Below are 10,794 nucleotides of genomic sequence, written 5' to 3' on the forward strand. Positions count from 1 at the left end.
ACGAACAAGTTTGATTGATTGTGGTGTTCACCGCGCCGAAGATACACTCTGAGGAACGCCATACTGGAAATCCCCAGAATAATTTTGACCACCAAGGAAATTCAACACACAGGTGCTCTCGCTTTTCTCCTCAATCACAAGAGCAGCCACCACGGCCTGGATGCAACCCGCGTCCTTGGGCTCAGCAGCATGCTTTAGCCAGTGGGCCACCGCTATGGCGGGTCCATCCCACGCACAATACGAGTGCTTATTTCAAAGTTCAAATTTAGGTTCTCCACACCCAATCTACCTATGGAGGCCTACGAAATAATTTAGTCCACCTGCGGACATTAGGTTGCGCCGAAAACATGCAGTCATGGGTATTTGCTACGGTATTTGCTACAAATGGAGCATGACATACCGTAAAATCCCGAGATGCCCCACCCCTGAAAGATAACCTACCCCTGTTTTTGGCATGATTTTCCATTTTTTCAAAAACACCGAAAGATAACCCACCCCTGACAATAACATCATCCCTGCCGGGGATGACGCCCGCGGAAATGAGGTTAGCTAGAGTGGGTAGCGATAACAGCTGTCACAGGAACCTGAAACATGGCTTATCTTATCTGCTCTCCAATCTGTTATATTTCAACCAACGTGCGACTGTCATTCTCTAAAAATGGCTGGATGACATCCGATGTGCTCCTGGAGTGGGTGCGACAGATTTGGGGTCCGAACCGAGATGATGTCCAGCGCCTGCTCGTCCTGGACCAGGCCCCAATCGGGAGACCTGGACAGCCTTCGGGAGAACTGGGCAAGCTTCATTCAAGCTGGAGCAGTGACGCCCAAGGGCAACCTCAAGAAGCCATCTCTACAAGATGTTGTGAACTTCGTTTCCAAGGCTTGGGCGGCCGTGAGCGAGGACGTTGTCGCCCGCTCCTTCAAACGCTGTGGTATATCAACAGCCCTCGACGGATCAGAAGACGGAGAGCTTCATGAGCGACTCGCTTCGGCGATACCTCCTTCTGCTGCCCTGCCAACCTTGTCGAACTCCATGCATGAGGAGGTGGTCGACCTTTTGTTTGACAGTGAGAGCGACTGTTCATTCGACGGTTTTGACGACGAATGAATACAGTGCTAATAAATGCGTGTTCGTTCTTCGGCTGCGATACATTTCTCAACTTTTTTTACTGCACACTGAAAGTTAGCCCACGTCATATTTTCACTCGATTTGCTTTCACTCGATCTTCACTCGATCTCAGGTGGGCTATCTCTCAGGATTTGTGTAAGGCAAAGCGGCCTTACACAAATGACGCTGGTTATTTCAAACTTCTCGCGTGCTTTCTTCGCGTAGCGGGCAATTCAACACCGTTCAACCTGGTAGATGGTGCGAGCGAACAGAGTCGTGAATGGGTTCAGCTCAGCACAAAGTCCCTAGAAAGCATCTTGGCCAGGAAATGGCCCACCCCATAGAAGACACTTGCAACGACAACACCAATGGCCGAGGGAGCCCACCGCCGCCACCGCAATCTTTTCAGCCGGCCACAGCCACCACCGTGAAGCCCCCAACCCAACAGACCAGATACATCCTGCAGAGGGAGAGAGCACCTCCTACTGACCCCCAGAAAAGTGCCCAACAAAAAAGGAAGCGTTCCTGTCAACACCGCACAAAATGGGCAGGAACAGTAAACATCGGCTTCCTAAACATGCACGGGGCAAGGAAAGCCTCAAAGCGGGAAGAGTTGTATGCAACTCTTGACCGGGAGGCCCTTGCAATCTACTCAGTAGCTGAGACGCACCTTCAGGGTTTTGGGAAACCTCCGATACATAGAAATTGGCATTGGACGGGTTGCAACCGCGAAGCTGACTGCAGAGGTGGTGGGGTGGGCGTGCTGTGGCGACACGGTGATGCATGGGCGAGATTGGAAGGATCGTGCCGGGAACATCTCTGGATCACCGGAAACATCTTTGGTAAGCCCACGATCATCGGTGTTGTGTACCTAGCTGTCACCCAAGGGTGACACGACGGCAACTGCAACATATTGCAATGCATAGAACAGGATGTGGCACGGTGGGGAGCCAACAAACAGGTGCTGCTGATGGGAGACTTCAATGGGCACATTCAGGCCATCGATGGGTTCCAGGACTAATGGCAACCTTATTTATGGTTGGCCTGACTGAGAATCTCTCTCTATCGAGATAGCCAACTTGCAAGGCAACTGTGAAGGTGATTTGACGTGGTGTGCTCACGACAGTCATAGCTGCATTGACTACTCACTGATATCGTCTTCACTAGCAGCACACATCAGACAAGTCCACATCGATGAAGGTGGCCTCTTCAGACTGGGGAGTGAGCCCAATCAAATCAAGCTGTCATTCTCCTCATCTCCCCCCCCCCCCCCCCCCAAAAAAAAAATGTGTGCGACAGCCTCAAAAATCCGCAAAGCGCTACCTGCCGGCACCTGCATACAAGACAGTTGCCAACGAATTCGAGTCCAGCCCCATCCACGCAAAGAAGGCAACGTACTCCAAGTTTGTCGATGAGCTAAAGAGAATCATGCGCAAGCATCAGATTCGCACACGCTCTCATGGAGGTCCTCAACGAAAGCAGTGGTGGGACAGTGAAATCAAAGAGGCCCTTTAAAAGCGGCATGCAGCTAACCGAACACACCTGTATGCAGTGAAAAATCTCACAGCCAATGAATGCCTCCTTGAGTGGGAAGAGTGGCTGCACTGCAAACGAGCAATACAACAGTCGTCCAATGCCAAATCGCAGAAAACGACCAAAGGCTAGTGGAGGAGATCACTACAGCAGGCTGCAGCAGAACCCGGAAGTTCTGGACCTATGCTTCTTCACTCAGCCGTAAATCGCCACTGTCAACGCTCCGAGATGAAATGACGGGTGACACAGTGCTTGATCTACATCGGCACCTAACAACACATCTTGAGAGAATCGTTGAACATGCTACACCAACCACGGTGACATCCAACATAGAGCCAGCCCAGTAACATAGCCGCCAAGCTAACAGGATATGGCCGACTGCCAATGGGAAGTGACACCACTGACCCTCAAACGTGCTCTTGCTCGCATTGGGGTTCACACAGCAAACGGACTTGATGGCATCCCTGCAGAACTGGTCAAGTGTATGCGGGAAGTGGCACAAGCACACCTTGCAACAATCTTCACCGGCATAATTCACGGCGACCCCGTCCCAGACGCACGGCTACTGGGGAAGGTGTCATTAACATTAAAGAATGGCGGTGACGGCAGCCTCCAGCGTACTGTATAGGATTTTTGCCCAAGTGCTTAAGGCTTGGATGAGCGCATGGGCGGAGCAAAGTGGTCACTTGAAAGAGCTGCAAAATGAATTCAGACAGGATCGTCGGGTGGAGGAAAACCTGTTTGTACTCTCCCAGTGCATAGAAATTGCGCGGAAAGAATCTCGGGGCATGGTAACATGCTTTGTAGATGTCACTAAGGCGTATGACAATGGCATACATGACCTTATGCTGCAACACGAGTGAGCCGGCTATGCCATCCAAACGGATTGACCTCCTGTGGCGCTTATGCACCGGCAACAAGGCAGTGACATGCTTCGGAGAAGTCCGCATGGAGCCAGTGGCAATACACAGGGAACTCAATCAGGGGTGCCCGCTCTCCCCGCTGCTATATATGCTGTACGTAGCAGGGCCAGAGAAGGCCCCTAATGAGTCGGGACTCGGCTTCCCCCTGCTCTATTCCGAAGATGGACTCCCGCAAATGTCGACGCTTCCAGGGCTGGTCTTCGCCGATGATCTTGTTCTGCTCTCTGGAAGTGTGGCTGGGCTACAAGGACTTGTCATCGCCTCGGCTGAGCATCTGTCTCCATTGGGACTGGCCTTCAACAAGTGCAAGTAGTCAGCAGTCCTGTGCTTCTCTGACCCAAAGGACAAAGCTCGCGCTGTGCTGCTGCATGGCAGTGAAGAGGTTCCATCGATGCACAGCTATTGTTACCTTGGCATAATTTTCAGCACCACTGGCTACAAGTATGCTACACACGCGGCACTGCTGAAAGAAAAGTCGAGACGCACCAGCTGTATCCTGCACAGACGGTACTTATGGGGGTGTAACCGATACCTGTTGGTTCGCGACCTGTGGAAATCGGTGCACGTCCTATGTCTCACCTTTGTGAATGCCGCAGTATGTGCGTCGACACATGGAGGTGGCTTGAGCGTGGTCAGCGAAAGGTGGGCTGCCTTGCCTTAGGCTGCCATGGCCGAGTGGCTATGGAGGCCATACAAGATGACCTGGGATGGTCAACGTTTCATTCTCGCGAGGCCACCAGAAAGATTGCGTTCGAACAGCCACTCCGCATCATGAACGACGAACGCTGGGCGCGGCGACTGTTCCACTACATGGCACTCAAAGGTGAATGCACACAGTGGTGCAACCGCCTCTACCACCTCCGTTGAAAATTCGGCTTCACTACCAGCCCGATGGTACCTCCCTACCACCCAGCCTCGAATGGAGCTGCTGAAAGAGTGGTCCAGACAATCAAGAACAAACTCAAGAAAGCCAGGGCTGCGGATTTTGAGACCAAGATAGCCAGAATTCTGCTTAACTACAGAATCACTCCACACCAGCTGACGAGCCGTTCTCCTGCCGAGTTGCTTATGGGCCGCCGCTTGAAGACTGAGCTCGACCTCCTGCATACTGACCTATGGAGACGAGTGGGACTGCGACAGCTACAGCAAAAGGGGAGGTCGGATAGAGGAGCCCGCCCAGAAGGCGTGCCACCGCCGGGGGCGGCCATTTGGGCGAAGAACTTCAAGCCAGGAGATCAGTGGGTCCCGGCCACAGTGGGGAGGAAGACCAGTGCGTTATCTGCGGAAGTCTTGTTAGAGGACGGCACTATGTGGGTTAGGCACAGGGACCACATCCGGGCTCGAAGGCTCGAAGTTCCCGAGACCCAAGGAGAGCCCTTGGCCAACAGCAGCGAGGCCAGCCCCGAAGGGGGTATTCCAGTCCATCCCATGAGCTCTCCAAGGAATCCTGGAGATCAGCTGGCGCCGTCAAGTCTGACCCGACCATCTGCAAGGCCCTCAACGGTCGGGGACGACTCATCCAGAGTGGTGCACGAGAACTGGAGTCCAGCTCTTTGGAGACCCCCAAACACTCCCGGACAGCCCCATCTACTCTGGAACTGGTGGGCCCCCAAGTTGGGCTCGCGTCGCCCACTCGCGTCGCCTATGCCAGCCGATGGTGTTGCATGTGTGTGCTGCTCTCATGTGGGATGTGTGGGAAATTGGCTCGATGGCAAAGTGAGTCTGGCAGCGGGCTGCACCCAGCTCACGGGAGTTCGTGGTGAACCAGTAAGTGTCGGTGTAGTGACATGTGGCGGCTGTCTGGCCAGTGCGCTGTCGTTCCGTAAGCTGGGCCTGCTCGGTCACTAGGCCTTGCGACCAGGCCCCAGCACATTACAGTGCGGCCCGAGAGGACACGGTGACGCCATCTACCAGAGGCACTGACAGCTGAATATCCACCGAGTGTCCGGACGACGCACCAGGCGAAGCAATGGCCGTGTCTACCGGGAGCCAGCCTCTCCCAAGGGTCAGTCCCCTCGCATACCCTCGTCAAACATGTTCCCAGGCCGCTGACTCTCCCTTCTGGCGTCACTTCGCATGTTGACCGCCTTGCCTGACGAAATGGCAAGAAGTACGCTGAGACGAGAGAATGCCGACACACCACAGGTCCGATGCGACTGATGTGGCAGGTGGGCATATCTCGAAGAAACGGAGTACAAAACAAACCGAGAAGCCCGAGCTGCAGAGGGATACGTGTGCAGGATATGCTCCCGGGAGGATGCCTTGGCAGCGAAACTGTCAGCGCTGGAAACCGAGACGGAGAAGCTTCGAGGTGAAGTGGCGCAGTTACAAGAACAAATTGTGTCTTTGACGACAACCAGCAGCCGCATTGTGGAGGTGAATGCTGCGGTGAAGGAGCCGAGCTCCCAGCAGCAAAGCGTTGGGCAAGAGACGAAAACACGACAGCTAGCAGTGGACTCTCTTGACTCGGACGCAGTAGCACCGCAGGGTATAGAGCCAACACCCTACCCAGGCACTCCAGATGTTTGTGCCAGACGACAACAGAGCCTATCGTCAGGCCAGCAAGCAAATGTGGAGTCGCAAGCCATGCCAGAGCGAGTCTCGTTAGAGTCCGCAACAAAAGACCTTGCGATTTTTTTGGATGGGATAAGCCACATCACGACCGACAGCAGGAGGCAAGAGGTTGAGGTCTCTCAGGAAAGGCGCGCGGAAGGTGAAGCGAGAAACGACAGTGAGCAATCTACACAAAATGGTTGCCTCGGATCCTCCGTCGAAACTGTTGCAGCGCCGATGCTGCTGGGCAAGGAATGTGGGGAACTGCCAAGCCAGAAAGGAAAGGTGAAGGTTAAGCGCGGTTAAACCCATCAGGAGAACTCATCTGACAACACTCCTCAAAGTGCCCACGCTCAGCTTGAAGCCGCCCAAAAGGATCTCCACTTGCAACAACTTGCCAGTCAGCCCACTGAGCACGGCCGAATGCCGATCCGAAGCGGGGGAAACTGGGTTTTCCCAGCACGCAGTGCGCGCAAAGAAGTCCTTATAGTGGGAGACGCCAATGTGGGCAAAATGGCTGCAGTGGTCCTACATGCCATGGACTCGCCAGGAGCAGTAGGCCTGCTCTATGGGAAAAAAGCTACAACTGCTACAGCATTGAAATACATCGCATCGTACGAGCGCAGGGCTCGACCGATCCACAGGCGCTATGTGCTGCACGTCGGCCTGGTGGAAATACTCCGTAAAACGCCAGAGGAGATTATTCACACTTTGAACGCCAGCAGTGCGGATAGTGTGGATGGTTTCGCTGTCTGCTCAATACCGGATGTGGCGACGAAGGGCGCGGAGGTAAGAGCGGCACTACTGCTTGCCAACGCGAGCATCAAAAAGTGGTGCCGGCGAACCCATCACAGGTTCATCGACCTCAGCAGGGGTTGGCAGGACACGATGCTGGAAAAGGATGGCCTCTACAGCCTCGAGGGCGCTAGCTTTGTGACAGCCAAGATTTCGCAGGCAACACTCCCTTTTTTAGACAAGCGGTGGCAAAATCAGCGAAAGCCAGACGCACCGAGGTCAGAGACGCCACTGGTTCAACAGGCACCCACCAACAGGAGTGTGGAGCCAATGAGCGCATCCGCCACCACACTGCACCCTGCTCCGCCTCGTTCACTGGCACAGAGGACGCCGCTGCTGCAGTTTTCTCAGCCAACACTCCAACCGCAGGAAGGAGTACCATGGACACCAGCCATGGGGACGCTGCCGGAGCCGGTGCAAACTCTTCAAGCTCCACCTCTGCCAGTGAGTCACATGATGCCTCCCCCAGTGTCTTCTGGACATCACCAAATGCCCGCCAGTCAGGTCTCTTCGACAGTACCGTCGATGCACCCCCGAGTGCCGCACTCGGCAGCCGCCATGCCAACACGAGGACCAATTCCTCCACCGATATGGAACCCGCAGCTTGGCATGCCGGAGGCGTACAGCGCCGTGGGTGCTATGAACGGGAGGTTGCCAATCACCCTTCCCCCACCACTGCCCCCCTTCCTTGGACACGGGAACTGCAACAGCTTCCCCCAGCTGCGCACAACACCGTAAGGGAGATGGTGCGACCACCTCTTCCGCCCGCCCCGACGACTTGCCCGCTTGACCACTCAAGTGCTTGGGTGCCGATTCGAGGGCGCAACTTGCTGACCTGCTCACAGCCATCATTGAGGGTGCACCTGTTCCCGATGACTGGCATCTGGGCAGAGTGTCTTTGGTTTTGAAGCGGGAGGGAGATGCAAGAAAAATACAGGACTATCGGCCTATCACCGTCACCAGCGTGATGTACCGCCTGTTTGCGGCAGTAATCAAGGTCAAATGTCTGCTGACAGACCTTCAAAACGGTTTTCGACCACGTAGGCGCCTAGACGACAACCTGTTCGCAATGCGCCGAAATTGCAAGGAAGGAAGGACGGATGCTATTGTGCGGCTTTCTCGATGTAGAGAAGGCGTATGACAGTGTTCCTCGTGCACCCCTCTTCTCCTGCCTGTCTGCTCTCGGCCTGCCACCGCAGCTCCTGTCGACCATTCAGCGGCTATACAGTCGGAACATAGTCACTGTGCAGCTAGGCACCGCAGTGTCTGACCCCATTGTGGTCACCAAAGGCCTCAGACAGGGTTGCCCGCTCTCGCCTCTGCTGGACATTTTGTATGCGTCGAGACTGGAGCGGGCACTGCTGAAGTCCAACCTTGGATTCAGTCTGCGGTTCAGTACGACCAGTGCCAGTGAGAATCACCGCGTGCCTGCCTTGGCGTTTGCAGATGACCTGGTGGTAATGGCAGAGAACAGCCAAGACCTTCAGACGCTTCTCGACATCTGCCAGGTGGAAATATCATGCCTCGGCCTGCGCTTCAATGCGCGCAAATCGGCGGTAGTGCGTCTCGCCGGGGATGAGGCTGATTCTGCTGTGCTGACTCTGGGTGGAGAGCCCCTGGCTTCCTATGATGAGTACAGGTACCTGGGCGTTACCCTCTGCTCCGAGGAAGCAAAGTACAACAGGCACGAAAGCGCGCTTTGGCAGGCGGCTCTCCGATCCCAGCAGATCCTTCGCCGGCGGTGCATGTGGAGCTGTAACCACTTCCTAATGATCCGCGATCTTTGGAAGCTGGTCCACATACCAGGCCTCACATTCACTAACGCAGTAGTCTGTCTCTCGCCCGGAATGCGAGATTGGCTAGAGAGACAGCAACGGGAAGTTGGAAGGGCCGCCCTCAGCTGTCATGGCCGGGTCGCCAATGAGGCTGTAGTGGCGCATCATCTGCTTGCATCGCCACTATCCTCATCATCAACGGCTGCCTACCATCAGCCACGCGTCACGCGAGAGAACAACAGATCGAACACGACCGAGCGCCTGGGCGGCCACATGTCTGCACCGCTCCCACTCCTGGCCGGGCCTACACTCTCTCCAATAAAATGTAGGAGGCCACCGCACCCTACCTGCTTCCTACAAGGCGGTACAGGGAGACATGGGCTGGTTGAGTTTTGAAGCCCAGGAAGCCTCCAGCAAGATTGCATACCATGGCAGTCTCCTGTTCCTACCCCGCACGCACTGGGCACGCAGAGTCTTCGAGTACCTCTTGGCGACCTGCATGAAGACCGATTGGACACAACGAGTGCATAAGTTGGAGGGGAACTACGGCTTCCCCACAGAACCCATCACGGCTGACAATGCAGCCAAGTGGTCGCGTGAGGTCCGCCGGCGAGTCATAGAGGTGGAGAACACTCTGGGGTGCAGGAGTATGGAGCATAAGTCCACCCTCGACTTCTGCCGTCGCCACAAACAAGAAATCTCCACTGTCAATTTCTATGACAACAGCATGGGCAGCAGCCTCCTGTTCGAAGCGAGGGCAGGAGCTCTTCGCACCCTCGTCTACCGCAGCCGCTTCGACAACACCATTGGGTGCACCATGTGCCGGCTCTGCGGAGCGGAGGAGGAGACTGGAGAACACCTTGTCCTCCAGTGCACGACTCTACGGCCCGCCCCGGTGGATGGCGCCACACTCCCACGGGCACTCGGTTTCCCCCAAACGCCCGATGGAAGTGGTGACGAGCTGGACGCAAGTGAGAGTGGTGGGGAGGCCGGACACATCCCGACACAGAACTCTGCGGCTACGGCCCACAAACAGCGACCGACTCAGTGGTGGACCATTGTGCGCCAGGCCTGATTCAGGCCAGCAGTCTGTGTTGGGCAGTTGGTTCGACATGCTGACATAGGATTATCACCTGAGTGCGTGTGTTAGTTCACATTCGCATCACTGTGCGTTCACTGTGAAAAAACTCTTCGACAACTTATGTTCCCCTCGCCAACAGTGTGTGTGTGAGTGCATTCGAGTGTGGATCACCGTGCGTCCACCGTGTAACCTCTTCTGTCGATGACATTCTTCTGTTTCTGTGCTTCCCCCGCCAATTGATGTGTGCGTGTGCCATCGCGCGTGGAGCACCGCGCACTCACCGTGAAACAACTTTCCGGTAACTTTCTTGTGTTTTCATGTTCCCCTGTTTGTGTGTACGCAGTGCCTATTCTGTGGACCAGACCACAGGATAATGTTCAGCTTTATTCTGTGGACTAGACCACAGGATAATGTTCAGCTTTATTCTGTGGACCAGACCACATGATACTGTTCAGCTTTGTTCTGTGGACCAAGATTGCCAAGATCGTGGTAGAGTAGGCCACGTACACTTAATATTTGTTTTGTAGGTGGTTGGTCTACAAACATTTGCGGGGGGGGGGGGGGGGGGGGCAGGCCATTAACTTAGCGTTTTCTGCATGGTTTGTCCACAGATTTGTAATCTGGTTTACAAAAAACTTCGGGTATGAACCTAATAACACATATTTTTGACGCCGATTTTTAACGTACCACAACATGTTTTAGCAAGCCTGCCCCGAAGTCAACTGAAGCCATGCCAAGCTTGTTCCATAATAAACATTGCGACTATTACAAAGTTCGCGCGGGACAAATACGGCGCAAACTGAGCGTCCTGTAGCGTTAAAACGGTCGGCATCATGTCATCGGGAGTTGAAGACGTTTCTTTGCCCGCCTAATTTTAAATGCAGAGCATTTCAGTAACTCACGATGTCACCCGCGTTGGCGTCCGTAGTCCGCACCGTCGTTGTCCCTACTATATAAAAAGAAAATACTACCTGACGCCAGGTTTCGATCCCTCGACCCTGCGGGCGGAACGCAATGTACATGGTG

The 10,794-nt window shown here is 54.7% G+C and overlaps 1 pseudogene; it reads left to right on the top strand.

The window, feature by feature from the left end:
- The first annotated feature begins 7,879 nt into the window (after positions 1-7,879).
- Positions 7,880-9,993, top strand: LOC144164843 (uncharacterized; annotated as a pseudogene).
- Positions 9,994-10,794: the final 801 nt, after the last annotated feature.

This window comes from Haemaphysalis longicornis, unplaced genomic scaffold (genome assembly GCF_048455015.1).
Source record: "Haemaphysalis longicornis isolate Haplotype H1 unplaced genomic scaffold, Haemaphysalis longicornis Haplotype H1 scaffold_14, whole genome shotgun sequence".
NCBI classification, from domain to species: Eukaryota; Metazoa; Arthropoda; class Arachnida; order Ixodida; family Ixodidae; genus Haemaphysalis; species Haemaphysalis longicornis.